This window comes from Bos taurus, chromosome 9, assembly GCF_002263795.3.
Source record: "Bos taurus isolate L1 Dominette 01449 registration number 42190680 breed Hereford chromosome 9, ARS-UCD2.0, whole genome shotgun sequence".
Taxonomy (NCBI): Eukaryota; Metazoa; Chordata; class Mammalia; order Artiodactyla; family Bovidae; genus Bos; species Bos taurus.
Window position 1 is genome coordinate 20,797,383 of NC_037336.1, and position 14,312 is coordinate 20,811,694.

Consider the following 14,312-nt stretch of genomic DNA (forward strand, 5'->3'; position numbering starts at 1 on the left):
GAACAATATTGCATAGGAACCTGGAATGTTAGGTCCATGAACCAAGGTAAATTGGAAGTGGTCAAACAGGAGATGGCAAGAGTGAACTTTGACATTTTAGAAATCAGTGAACTAAAATAGAATGGAATGGGTGAATTTAATTCAGGTGACCATTATATCTACTACTGTGGGCAAGAATCCCTTAGAAGAAATGGAGTAGCCATCATAGTCAACAAAAGAGTCCAAATGCAGAACTTGGGAGCAATATCAAAAATGACAGAATGATCTCAGTTTGTTTCCAAGGCAAATCATTCAATATCAGAGTCATCCAAGTCTATGCCTCCAACAACTAATACTGAAGAAGCTGAAGTTGAATGGTTCTATGATGACCCACAAGACCTTCTAGAACTAACACCAAAAAGGAGATGTCCTTTTCATCATAGGGGACTGGAATGCAAAAGTAGGAAGTCAAGAAGTACCTGGAGTAATAGGCAAGTTTGGCCTTGAAGTACAAAATGAAGCAGGGCAAAGGCTAATAGAGTTTAGCCAAGAGAATACACTGGTCATAGCAAAGACCATCTTCCAACAACATAAGAGATGACTCTACACATGGACATCACTAGATGGTCAATACTGATATCACATTGATTATATTCTTTGCAGCCAAAGATGGAGAAGGTCTATATAGTCAGCAAAAACAAGACCAGGAGTTGACTGTGGCTCAGATCATGAATGCCTTATTGTCCAATTCAGACTTAAATAGAATAAAGTAGGGAAAACCACTAGATGATTCAGGTATGACTTAAATTATACAGTGGAAGTGACAAACAGATTCAAGGGCCTAGATCTGATAGACGAGTGCCTGAATAACTATGGACAGAGGTTTGTGACATTGTATAGGAGGCAGTGATCAAGACCATCCCCAAGAAAAAGAAATGCAAAAAGCAAAATGGTTGTCTGAGGAGGCCTTACAAATAGATCAGAAAAGAAACAAAGTGAAAGGCAAAGGAGAAAAAGAAAGACATAACCACTGAATGCAGAGTTACAAAGAATAGCAAGGAGAGATAAGAAAGCCTTCCTCAGTGATCAATGCAAAGAAATAGAGGAAAACAATAGAAAGGGAAAGACTAGAGATCTTTTCAAGAAAATTAGGGATACCAAGGGAACATTTCATGCAAAGATGTGCACAGTAAAGGACAGAAATATTTTGGACCTAACAGAAGCAGAAGATCTTAAGAAGAGGTGGCAAGAATACAGAGAAGAACTCTACAAAAATGATCTTAACGACTCAGATAACCATGGTGGTGTGATCACTCATCTAGAGCCAGACATCTTGGAATGTGAAGTCAAGTGGGCCTTAGGAAGCATCATCACAAAAAAAGCTGAGGAGTTGATGGAATTCCAGTTGAGCTATTTCAAATTCTAAATGATAATGCTGCTAAAATGCTGCACTCAATATGCCAGCAAATTTAGAAAACTCAGCAGTGACCACAGGACTGGAAAAGATCAGCTTTCATTCCAACTGAATGAAAGGCAACACCAAAGAAAGTTCAAATGACTGCCAATTGCACTCATCTCACATGTTAGCAAAATAATGCTCAAAATTCTCCAAATGAGGCTTCAACAGTACATGAACCGAGAACTGGATTTAGAAAAGGCAGAGGAAATTGCCAACATCCTTTGGATCATCGGAAAAGCAAGAGAGTCCCAGAAAAGCATCTACTTCTTTATTGACTACACCAAAGCCTTTGACTGTGTGGATCACAACAAACTGTGGAAAATTCTTAAATAGATTGGAATACCAGACTCCCTTTCCTGCCTCCTGAGTAATCTGTATGCAGGTCAAGAAGCAACAGTTAGAACCGGACATGAAACAACAGAGTGGTTCCAAAGTGGGAAAGGAGTACGTCAAGGCTGTGTATTGTCACCTTGCGTATTTAGCTTATATGCAGAGTACATCATGAGAAATGCCAGGCTGGATGAAGCAGAAGCTGGAATCAAGATTGCCAGGAGAAATATTAGTAACCTCAGATATGCGGATGACACCATCCTTATGGCAGAAAGCAAAGAACTAAAGTTTCTCATGATGAAAGTGAAAGAGGAGAGGAGAAAAAGCTGGCTTAAAACTCAACGTTCAAAAAATGAAGATCATGGCATCTGGTCCCATCACTTTATGGCAAATAGATGGGGAAACAATGGAAACAGTGACAGACTTTATTTTTTTGGGTTCAAAAATTATTGAAGATGGTAACTAAAGCCATGAAATTAAAAGACATTACTCCTTGGAAGAACCTAGGAGCATATTAAACCTATGACCAACCTAGGTAGCATATTAAAAAGCATAGACATTACTTTGCCAACAAAAGTCCATCTAGTCAAAGCTGTGGGTTTTCCAGTAGTCATGTATAGATATGAGTGTTGGACTATAAAGAAAGCTGATTGCCAAAGAATTGATGCTTTTGGACTGTGGTGTTAAAGAAGACTCTTGAGAGTCCTTTGTTCTGCAAGGAGATCCAACCAGTCAATCATAAAAGAAATCAGTCTTGAATTTTAATCTGAAGGACTGATGCTGAAGCTGAAGCTCCAGTATTTTGGCCACCCGATGAGATGAACTGACTCATTTGAAAAGACCTTGACACTGGGAAAGATTGAAGGCGGGAGGAGAAGGGGCCAACAGAGGATGAGATGGTTGGATGGCATCACTGAGTTGATGGACATGGGTTTCAGCAAGCTCCAGGAGCTGGTGATGGACAGGGATGCCTGGCGTGCTGCAGTCCATGGGGTCGCAAAAGAGTCAGACATGACTTAGCAACTGAACAGAACTGAATTGGTATAGGCTTAAGCCTTAAGAGTACTTCCCTTGTGGCTCAAATGGTAAAGCGTCTGTCTACAATGCGGGAGACCTGGGTTCGATCCCTAGGTCAGGATCAAAGGAAATGGCAACCCACTCCAGTACTCTGGCCTAGAAAATCCCATGGATGGAGGAGCCTGGTGCAGGCTACTGCCCATGGGGTCGCAAAGAGTCGGATACGACTGAACGACTTCACTTTCTTAAGAGTAGATAATATTTTTATGACTTCTAATTAATTGATTGATCAAGAAGAAGGCCTAAAACAGAAATATATGGTAAGTCTGTGGTATGCAAATAGGGTGATGTTGGCTCCATTTCAAATAGTGAGCACTTAAGAGAAGTGAAGTCTCAGCAATGGCATCTCACAGGATTAGAGTCCTTAGGCTTGAAATTTATATCTCTGCATTCATTAGCCAATGTTGCTTTCTTGCTCAAAAGAGAGTTAATACAGTAACTTCCCAATAATCTGTTGAAAAGATCAGATACATTATCTAATATGAAAGTGATATTTCATCTAATATACTCTTTGATTATAATTTAATAATATTCAATAAGAATATTTTAAAAAAGAAAATCAATTATTGCTCATATAATAACAGACATAAAATGTATGTATACATAAAAGCCATCATGTGTTCAATGTCTGTCTTATGTCAATATGAGCTAAGCAAATAATATCATTTATAATCGTCAGGTTAATATTATCAGTTTGCTCTTATCAATTATTTTGCAAATAAAGACCAAGAAATTCACAGAATGTAAATAGCAATAGATTACCCAATAGATTCCTAGGTTCTAGTTTCAATTCAATGGAGAAGAAAATGGCAACCCACTCCAGTATTCTTGCCTAGAGAATCCTGTGGACAGAGGAGCCTGGTGGGCTGCTGTCCATAGGGTTGCACAGAATCGGACATGACTGAAGCGACTTAGCAGCAGCAGCAGTTTCAATTCAATGTCATTGCTTCCTTCTGCTAAGTAGAGGTCTTTTCTTATTCCTGCAAAGAAGGCATAATGTCTTTGTTCTCATTTTCAGCAACTATGTACATTTTTAGGGTAATAGCTTACTAGATGTGGAAAAAAACTTCTTGCACTAGCAGTAGAATATGCACAGTTCCAGCCAGATTGTCGAATGGAAAGATAATAGTTTGCTTTATATACTTGATATACTTAAACTACATTATTATAGATTAGATGACTAAATCATCTATATAACATAAAGCTTAATTTTTAAAAAATGGATTGAAATACATCTTATGTAGGATTTTAGGTAAGTAACATAACTTCTTACAACCCAGTTCCCATTTGTGTTATACAAAAATTAATTATTATAATGATTTTAAAAGTGCCTTTTGAGAATTCTGCAACTAATCTTTGTTGAGCTTTTGTTCTATCAAATGCTTTTCAATGTAATTTAACATCTCTGAATTAGTTTATAATCAATTCTTAAAGAAAATTCAATATACTAAAAAATAACTTTGTTGTAACTGTACACACAGAAGGAACCAGGCCACTCACCATTCTGTTTGACCACCTCCGGGAAATTCTTGCTCTTATATCTTCTCTTTCTGGTTTCTGAATCCTTGGAGAAATCTAACATGGCAGAAGAATTATGAGGGGGAAAATGAGCCTACTTGTTGCAGGGAAAACAGTGAAGATTTTCAAATGTTAAGGATAATAGTTTCCTTTTTTCTTGTACTTTTTTCCTCTACAAATTTCCTCTAATAGTTCAGATTTGAAGAATGGAAAAGCTTTTCCAATTTCCTTTCCTTTTTCCTCCCCTTCATCACATCTTAGTCATCAAAGCTCATACTATTTTTACTATTTTACTTTACTTACAGTTGAAAGAAAAAGAATTACTTTGGGTAAAAATCACAGTTAAGCAGTGATGTTTACTAAAATTTAAATGAAAATCACATAGCAAGTGCCTTATTAATCATCTGAAGTTAGTAAATTTTGGACAAATGATAATCATTGTTTTAATGATATCAAATCTATGTGTGTGCATGCAAATACAATCTGTTAAGGAAAAAAACAGAAGCATCTGTTGGTATCTTGTAGTTATGCATGAGATACAAAAAGCAATGCTTTACCAAGGAGATATATAATATAAAGAAAATTGACCACTCAGATCAGTAGCAGTTGGTGGTCATTTTAAGCCTAAAGCAAGAAGTATTTAAAATGAATCCCCTCTGCTTACTGACACCCTAATAATGCATGGTAGAATTAGGCATTTATGTGATTTCTGAACTGCCATATTAAGTTATGTGCTTTCAAAATCAGGTGGCATTAGAGCTCATGTAACAAGAACCTTATGAGAAAGGTTTTTCTCATTTTTTTTTTCATTTTTCATTTCTCATTTTTACTTTCAGTAAAGCAATTACTGAAAGTAAATGCTCTATTTATAAGGCAGTATGCAGTTTTACATCTTCCATTTCTGTTGCATTTGGACGAGGGTTTTACCAACCTCCTATAATTTAAATTCATTACTGAAATCTTCATAGCATGAGATGATTTCTTTTGCATCTTTGAAAGCCTTGATATGAAGCAGTTTATGTTCAAGGATTTTCCTTCTATGACATTGTAGGTCATATAATGTTCAGCCCAGAAAGTAGAAGCTTCCGTTGCTACTGAACACTTATTGAGCAGCTAATACGGTCCATCTCTGGGGTATAGTCAATATAACGACAGCTAAGTAAGACTACCTAATAACATTTTCAGTTTTCTAGTTTAAAACCCTATTCTTTCTAACCACTATAAGTTGCTCTAAGAAGTAGTAGCCAGGTGTTTAAAATGTCCCATAGTCTTCTGAGTAAAGGCTTTTAAAATATAAAGCACAGGATCAAAAACATAGATAGAATTGATAATTCAAGTAAAGGTACTTTAAGAAAGTATTCTTTTAAGGATAAACATTTATTAATTGATTTTATAATAAATTAGAAACAAGGTTCACTAACACATTTTGAAAACAAAATTTGGGCCATCAAGGTAATTCAGAATAAGAACAACTACTACTATCAGTGAGTACTATATATATATATTTGACTATTTTAATGTAAAATTAGAAATACCTATGATTTTGTTAAAACTACAAGATTATAAAAATTATGGACAGGAAGGAATAAAGTAATTATTGAACAACTATTATTTCTAGGAGTGAAATATTGTTTAATTATATACTTAAACATGAATATTTAAATTATATTTAAACATTGCATATGTATATATTTGAACTGAAATCTATTCATTGCCTAATTCACTACTCTCTTAATTCTTTAACGTTTTTGTTTGTGCTTTCAAATTTTTATAAATGGTAGAGAGTAGTTTTATATTTAATAAAACATAAAATTTTATTCTAAAGATATTAAAATATATCTTTTTCTATTTATATCCTGATTACTACCAGAATAAATTATGAAACTAGGTGCTCTTATTTACCATGTTCTCTGAACCTTCTGTGCTAGAAAAGTATCAGATCCTAAGCAAAAAACCAGTGTACATCCCCCAAAGACATTGTTTCTTTTGAAAAAAAAAAAAAGGAAAGAGGTCAAAGAAAATGTTGGAACTAAAAGGTCATATCTTATAGGCTCAGACACTTTCACACTGAAACAAATTATATCCTTCTTTGCCATGCACTGCATCCCATTAAATAAAGTCAAAGAAACACTACCTAGATGAAATATTTGAGTTGATATTATGCTCCTTGGGAGTCAATAGGAGTTTTCAACCTATTTCCAAGTCCCAGGTGTGGAACACAATATACAGGTTATCACTGAAATACAGGCTGATTAAAATATTGGAAGAGAAGGGACATAATTTATTAATAAAATTTTGGATCTCATTATAGGCATCAATCAGGTTTTTTCTATATGTTTTAGCTTATTTTTATATAAAATGGTCAAATTTTTATGAGATAGCAGAAAGTATTTAATAATTCCCACCCTTTCCAGTAGTTGAAAAAAGCAGTTGGTACTTAGTTTTGGAATCTGAGCTAAAGTGGGATAAAATATAGGGGAAAAAAACATGTTCTGATGCTCCCTCAAATGCTGGTTATTATGGCCAAACTATAGTGACAAAGCACTTATTTTATTAATATTCCATTTCTAGGGGCTTTCCTTATAACTATCAAGGAAGTATTTTAGTTGTGTGTTGACTCAGTGATATGAATTTGGTATTATATTTAGCTTGACACAATCAAGGGATCCATGAAATGATGCTCTATTTAGAGAATATAGTTTAAAGTTGAGGTTAATCATGTATTCATATTCACTAAAAATGAAATAGATGCTACCTCTTTGATAATTCCTTTCTGAGTAGGCAGAGCACAGCACACGTTATGTTACATGAGACCAATGCCCAGTCACTTCAGCTGTGTCCGACTGATTTGCAACCCTATGGACTGTAGTCCACCAGGCTCCCTGGTCCGTGGGATTCTCCAGGCAAGAATCCTGGAGTGGGTTGCCATTCCCTCCTCCAAAGGATCTTCCCAACCCAGGGATCAAACCCATGTCTCCTGGTCTCCTGAAATGCAGGCAGATTTTTTACCCACTGAACCTCCTGGGAAGTCCCAAAGGGAATGTTGCCTCCCCTTCAGAGAATCCAACCCTGGTCTCCTCTGTGAGAGTAGGGGATACTCACCACTATTTTAATGAGGAAGCAGACTGGATTTATTCCCTCAGGGGGTTAAAGTCATGTTGGGCTGTTGGGATGGACCACAGCTCATTGCCCCTCACCTGCTCTTCATTTAGGCTAGCTGTACAGAACCGAGGAGAATCAGTGCGCTGAGTGAGAAAGGAAAAGCACAAAGTACTGGCAGAATCAGTATCAGAGTTTGGTTTTTTTCTTGGAGCCTTTGATTCAGTTGCCAACTCATCTCCTGCAGCGTTGACCTTTGTCTTTCCTTCAGAGCATTATGTAGTTGACTTTCCTCATGAAGGCTACATTTCTGCCAGGACCAGGGTGGTCCCCTAAGGTTTGCTGTGCAGACAGCCATAGGGAAACACAAAAGGCGTTTATTTAGAATATAACTACGGTCTGTCTCTGAGAGTTTTAATAATAGGTAGAAGTAACTTTCTGGACTAATACTGGTTCACATTAAGGCTTGCAGTGCCTTCTCCAAAACCTACTATTTCTATTTCACTCAGCTTATCTTTCAGCAACACATTCTTTTTATTACAACAAGGAATCAAAATCCTATAACTTAAACTTTGAAGCATGATTAATCTAAGTCCTTTGTATTTATTTTCATGGCTAAATTGAAGTAGAAAAGAAAAGAGTAAATTAACTTTTGTTTAATAACTATTGTCTCATGTTGACAAAATGTTAAGTATTTAATTCATGGGAGAAGTTCTTGAGGAGAAGATCAGAAAATTAATTATAACTCACTTTATATTTATCCCTAAGAGATGAAATGGAATAGAAAAAAATATGACCAAGTAAAATACATGTTATAATGGAAAATATGCAAAACATTGTACTATTTATTTTAAAATATTTAATAATGATCTTAATATTTTCCTATCAGGCATAGAGAAAGCTGCAATTTGTGGGAATTCTTTCATTTGCCTCTGCAAAAGTCAGTTTTTTTCAAAGCCCATAATATATATATATATATATATATATACACATATACATCTTCATTTCCATTTACCTAAACCTATATGAAGGTCAGGAAGCAACAGTTAGAACTGGACATGGAACAACAGACTGGTTCCAAATAGGAAAAGGAGTATGTCAAGGCTGTATATTGTCACCCTGCTTATTTAACTTATATGCAGAGTACATCATGAGAAACGCTGGGCTGGAAGAAGCACAAGCTGGAATCAAGATTGCCGGGAGAAATATCAATAACCTCACATATGCAGATGACACCACCCTTCTGGCAGAAAGTGAAGAGGAACTAAAAAGCCTCTTGATGAAAGTGAAAGAGGAGAGTGAAAAAATTGGCTTAAAGCTCAACATTGAGAAAACGAAGATCATGGCATCCGGTCCCATCACTTCATGGGAAATAGATGGGGAAACAGTGGAAACAGTGTCAGACTTTACCTTTTTGGGCTCCAAAATCACTGCAGATGGTGACTGCAGCCACGAAATTAAAAGACACTTACTCCTTGGAAGAAAAGTTATGACCAACCTAGATAGCATATTGAAAAGCAGAGACATTACTTTGCCAACAAAGGTCTGTCTAGTCAAGGCTATGGTTTTTCCAGTGGTCATGTATGGATGTGAGAGTTGGACTGTGAAGAAAGCTGAGAGCCGAAGATTTGATGCTTTTGAACTGTGGTGTTGGAGAAGACTCTTGAAAGTCCCTTGGACTGCAAGGAAATGCAACCAGTCCATTCTGAAGGAGATCAGCTCTGGGATTTCTTTGGAAGGAATGATGCTAAAGCTGAAACTCCAGTACTTTGGCCACCTCATGCGAAGAGTTGACTCATTGGAAAAGACTCTGATGCTGGGAGGGATTGGGGGCAGGAGGAGAAGGGGACGACGGAGGATGAGGTGGCTGGATGGCATCACTGACTCGATGGACGTGAGTCTGAGTGAACTCCGGGAGTTGGTGATGAATAGGGAGGCCTGGCGTGCTGCAACTCATGGGGTCGCAAAGAGTCGGACACAACTGAGTGACTGAACTGAGCTGAACTGAAACAGCATAGTAAAATGCAGAGACAGCACTTTGCTGAAAAATGTCCGTATAGTCAAAGTTATATGGCTTTTACAGTAGTCATGTATGGATGTGAGAGTTGGATCATAAAGAAGGCTGAGTACTGTAGAATTGATGCTTTCAAATTGTGGTGCTGGAGAAGACTTAAGAATCCCTTGGACTGCAAGGAGATCAAACCAGTCAATCCTAAAGGCAATCAGTCCTGAATATTCATTGGAAGGACTGATGCTGAAGCTGAAGCGCCAATACTTTGGCTACCTAATGCAAAGAACTGACTCATTGGAAAAGACCCTGATGCTGAGAAAAACTGAGGGCAGGAGGAGAAGGGGATGACAGAGGATGAGATGGTTAGATGGCATCACTGACTCCATGGTCATGAATTTGAACAAGCTCCCAGAGTTGGTGATGGACAGGGAAGCCTGGTGTGCTGCAGTCCAAGGGTTAGCAAGTAGTCAGACATGACTGAGCGACTGGACAACAACCAATATATGTATATACATCTTCATTCCTATTTGCTTCCAGAACAGATTAAAATACACAAGTTTACAGGTTTTTTTATTCATTATAATTTTGGTTTCCCTCATGGCTCAGTGGTAAAGCATCTGCCTGACTATGAAGGAAATGCAGGAGATGCAGGTTTGATCACTGGGTCAGGAAGACCCTCTGGAGGTGGAAATGGCAACCCATTGCAGTATTCTTGCCTGGAAAATCCCATGGATAGAGGAGCCTGGCAAGCTACAGTCTGTGGGGTAGCAAAGAGTAGGACATGACTTAGTACACACACATACACATTCAGTGTAATTTAGGTCAATTCCATCCTCAAGCTATTAAGGAGGCATGATATACTCACCAGTAAGTTATCTCTCAGTGAATTTCACGATAAATTATTGCAGGAATTTTTATTATAAACAAATTAACCTATTTCAAGTTTACAGATATGTGTTTTAGAGTATATCTCAATTTTCTAAGTTTCTTTCTGAAATCTAAATGTTTAAATTACTTTTTGCTTTAAATCTTAGGATTTGTTTTATTTTTGTTCTTGCAAATTAGGCTTCTACCAACTAACAGTAACAATTATCTAATAATTCAGTTAAATGAAGAAATAACTATAAAAGGATAAACAATCTAAACATAAGAGCAAATCTCCATTTTTGATATGGTCTTGTATATTTAACAACTCTGTTTTGTCTAGCAAACTTAAATTAAAATCATGTGCTGCTGCTGTGTGTGCCTAATTGTGTCCGACTCTTGCAACCCCATAGACTATCAATTCCCATAGAATGTCTGCCAGGCTCCTCTGTCTATAGGATTCTCCAGGCAAGAATACTGGAGTGGGTTGCCATTTCCTTCAGCAGGGGATCTTCCTGACCCAGGGATCGAACCCAGGTCTCCTGCATTGCAGGCAGACTCTTCACTGACTGAGCTATGAGGGAAGCCCAGTAAAATCATAGCAAATATATTTTACATGAATCTGAGAGACACTGCATGGTAAATTATTTGGCTTGAAAATAACAACATGACATGGAAGACTTAATTTTCAAAGATTTTTTTTTTTTAGATCTTGAAACAAAATTCAAATCATAAAAATTTTACATAACACTTTGAATGTTTTTTTCCAATATATACAGACAAATATTCAGAGTTGAGATGTTTTAGTACCATGCTCACTCATTATTCTTCCCTTTTCATATTGATAGTTCTTTTTTTTGAAGTAAGTTGATTCACGATATTGTAATTTCAGGTGTACTGTACATTTGAGTCTATATTTTTATGAATTATATTCTATTAAAATTATTATAAAATATTGACTGCAATTTCCTGTGCTGTAAAATACATCATTGTTTATCTGTTTTATACATAATAGTTTGTATCTCTCAGTCCCATACCTCTGTCTTGCTCTTTCCCTCCTCCCCCTCCACACTGGAACCTAGTTTATTTTCTGTTCCTGTGAGTATGTTTTGTTTGTCTTTCTCTGTCTGACTTATTTTGCTAAAACACAATAGACTCTAGATCCATCCATCCATATCACTGCAAACTGTACAATTTCATTTATTTTTAATGGCAGAGTAACCACCCTTATGGCAGAAAGTGAAGAAGAACTAAAGAGCCTCTTGATGACAGTGAAAGAGGAGAGTGAAAAAGTTGGCTTAAAGCTCAACATTCAGAAAATGAAGATCATGGCATCCCATCCCATCACTTCATGGCAAATAGATGGGGAAACAGTGGAAACAATGTCAGACTTTATTTTGGGGGGCTACAAAATCACTGTAGATGGTGATTGCAGCCATGAAATTAAAAGACGCTTACTCCTTGGAAGGAAAGTTATGACCAACCTAGATAGCATATTCAAAAGCAGAAACAACAAAGGTCCATCTAGTCAAGGCTATCGTTTTTCCAGTAGTCATGTATGGCTGTGGGGGAGTTGGACTATAAAGAAAGCTGAGCAGCAAAGAACTGCTGCTTTTGAACTGTGGTGTTGGAGAAGACTCTTGAGAGTCCCTTGGATTACAAGGAGATCCAACCAGTCCATTCTAAACGAGATCGTTCCTGGGTATTCATTGGTAGGACTGATTTTGAAGCTGAAACTCTAGTACTTTGGCCATCTGATGGGAAGAGCTGCCTTATTTGAAAAGACCCTGATGCTGGGAAAGATTGAAGGCAGGAGGAGAAGGGAATGACAGAGGATGAGATAGTTGGATGGCATCACCGACTCAATGGACATGGGTTTGGGTGGACCCAACCCCATGTTGGGCGGGAGTTGGTGATGGACAGGGAGGCCTGGTGTGCTGCGGTTCATGGGGTCACAAAGAGTTGGACACGATTGAGCGACTGAACTGATACTGAATGTTTCATTATACATATGGTATATAAAACACATCTTTTTTATCCATTCATCTGTTGATGGACACTTGGGCTATTTTCCATATTTTGGAAATTGAAAACAGTGCTGCTATGAGTATTGGGGTTCATGTATCTTTCTGAATTAGTGATTTTGTTTTTTCTGCATATATCCAGGAGTGGAATTGCTGGATCATATGATAATTCTATTTTAGTTTTTTGAGGAGGCTCTATAATTTTTTCCATAGTGACTGTACCCCTTTACACTCACACCACCAGTGCACAAGAGTTTCCTTTTGTCCACATCCTTTCCAAGAGTTGTTATTTGTAGATTTTTTGATGATAGCTGTTCTGACAAATGTGAGGTGACAGTGTTATTTTTATTTGCATTTCTTTAATGATTAGCAATATGGAGCATCTTTTTAACCAAGCGCCTCTTGGTTATCTGTATATATTCTCTTGGACATCTCTATTTAGGTTCTCTTCTCTTTTTTTGATTGGGGTGTTTGAGTTGCTTTATTTAGTTGAATTAAACTGCTTACCTATTTTGGATATTAACCCCTGGCTGGTCACATCATTTGCAAATATTTCTCCCCATTCAGTAGATTTTCTTTATGTTCAGTCTATGGTTTCCTTTGCTGTGCAAAAGCTTTTAAATTTAATTAGGTTTTATTTATTTATTTTTGCTTTTCTTTGCCTTAGGTGACAGATTTTAAAAAATTGATATAATTTATATCAAAGAGTGTTCTATGTTCTCGTCTATAAGTTTTATGATTTCAGATCTTTCATTTAGGTCTTTAATCAACTTTGAGTTTATTTTTGTAGATAGTATGAAAAAAGTTTTAATCTCGTACTTATACATATAGCTATTGCAGCACCACTTATTAGAGAAACTGTCTTTTATTCATTGCATAATCTTCAATTATTGGCCATATGCTGCTGCTGCTGCTGCTGCTAAGTTGCTTCAGTCATGACCAACTCTTTATGACCCCATAAACAGCAGCCCACCAGGCTCCCCTATCCCTGGGATTCTCCAGGCAAGAACGCTGGAGTGGGTTGCCATTTCCTTCTCCAATGCATGAAAGTGAAAAGTGAAAGTGAAGCCTCTCAGTCATGTCTGACTCCTAGTGATCCCGTACACTGCATCCTACAAGGCTCCTCCGTCCATGCCATTTTGCAGGCAAGAGTACCGGAGTGGGTTGCCATTGCCTTCTCCGATTGGCCATATGGGCATGGGTTTATTACTGGGCTCTCTACTCTGTTCCATTGACCTATGCATCCGTTTTTGTGTCAATCCCATGCTATTTTGATACAGTAGCTTTGCAGTATAGACAAAATCTAGGAGAGTGATACTTCCAGCCTTGTTATTTTTTTCTTGAGATTTCTTTGGCAACTGTGTGTCTTTTGTGCTTCAATACAAATTTTAGGATAATTTATTCTAATTCTGTGGAAAATGTCATGGGTATTTTGAAAGGGGTTATGTTAAATTTATAGATTGCTCTTGGTAGTATGGCCATTTTAAAAAATATTAATCATTCCAATCCAAGAACATGGGATATTGTTCCATTTCTTTTTATGATTTTCATTTCCTTCATCAATGTCTTATAGTTTTAAAAGTTTAGTTCTTTCATTTCCTTGGCTAAGCTTATTCCTAGGTGTTTTATTTTTTTTGATGTGTTCTAAATGGAATGGTTTTTCTGTTTTGATATTTTTTGCTCTCTCTTACTGATAGTTCATTTTTAGTATATAGAAAAGCAATAGATTCCTATATATCTTATATCTTTCAATTTTGCTAATACAAAATGGAGTTCTATTATATATGACTCTGCTTTTCTCTTGCTACTTTAAAAACTCTTTAACTTTCACCATTTTAATTGTGATATGTCTTGGCAAGGATGTATTTGGAATAATTATTGAGGGGGAGGACTTCTGTCCTTTTTCTACCTGGGTATCAGTTTTCTTTGGGTTTGGGAATTTTCAGCCATA